General features: G+C 43.0%; 1 protein-coding gene across 1 annotated transcript in view; it reads left to right on the plus strand.

The window, feature by feature from the left end:
* Window positions 1-389: 389 nt before the first annotated feature.
* Window positions 390-931, plus strand: part of LOC117655270 (neuropeptide Y receptor type 2-like) — a 19461-nt gene continuing 18919 nt past the window's right edge. Inside the window, exon 1 of the mRNA XM_034402574.3 lies at window positions 390-799. The gene's annotated coding sequence lies outside the window, so the exon portion shown is untranslated. The remainder of the gene's footprint in view (window positions 800-931) is intronic.

Here is a 931-nt window from a genome sequence, read left to right on the forward strand (position 1 = left end):
AGGAGCATTGATCCAGGGGTGGTAATCCAGTATAAAACTTTATATGGGGAGCACCATGCATATCCAAAGATTGAGACAAATCTATGGGGAGTGCATATGCAAAAAGCAGTATTAAGCAAGTTGTTTGCAGATGAATGTAGGAGAGAATAAGATCTAATATCAAACATCTACATTAGGGAAAGGGAAGGCATGAATAAGAACAGAAGGAGAGGACTTGGAAAGGGGTATTAAGCAATAAAGTTCTGGAGGTGAGCAATGCATGGTACTAATCTGTTGAATTCTAGTCCTCTAAAGAAGATGCACACAGTGACACACATACACACACCCCAGCACAACTCATATTTCACAGGGAGTGAATCTTTTTAATTGTCACAGGATGTTTCAGCAATGTAAGAAGCCCTGCAGTGGTTGAACAATGCATGAACAGCAGCCACTGCTTCTCTCTCTTTCTCTCCCTCCACCTCCTGCTCTCTCTCTCTGTTGCTAAACACGCTTCCTTCTGTCTTGCTTTCACTCAGGCAGAGTCTGACAGAACATCCAGCTTCATGGGATAGAGATTATCAGTGACACCCTGTTGAAGGCTTGGTCCCTCAGCATTATAAAAAAAAGGACAGCTTTCAGGGAAAAGTCCACTTCTGTCGTTTAAAGGGGCAGGAGAGGAAGGTTTTCTCTAAAAGAGAAAACTTTGAACAAGACCCCTTGCCTTGGGCTCACCACAAGATTCTGCAGGGTGGAAAAAGAGTGGAAATTCTAAGAACAAAGAGCTGGGTCAGATACTGCAATGAAACAATAACTCCAGGTAAGTGGCTTTTTTGAATGCATTTTCCAGCCAAGGAAGTTGGAAGGGAGTGAGATGGAGGATGCTTTTTTATTTAGTGGAAACCGTCAGGGTTTTGGGGGAGAAGAGCTTATTTCATACCATGCCGTTTGA

This window comes from Pantherophis guttatus, chromosome 2 (genome assembly GCF_059756535.1).
Source record: "Pantherophis guttatus breed Tessera chromosome 2, ASM5975653v1, whole genome shotgun sequence".
NCBI lineage: Eukaryota > Metazoa > Chordata > Lepidosauria > Squamata > Colubridae > Pantherophis > Pantherophis guttatus.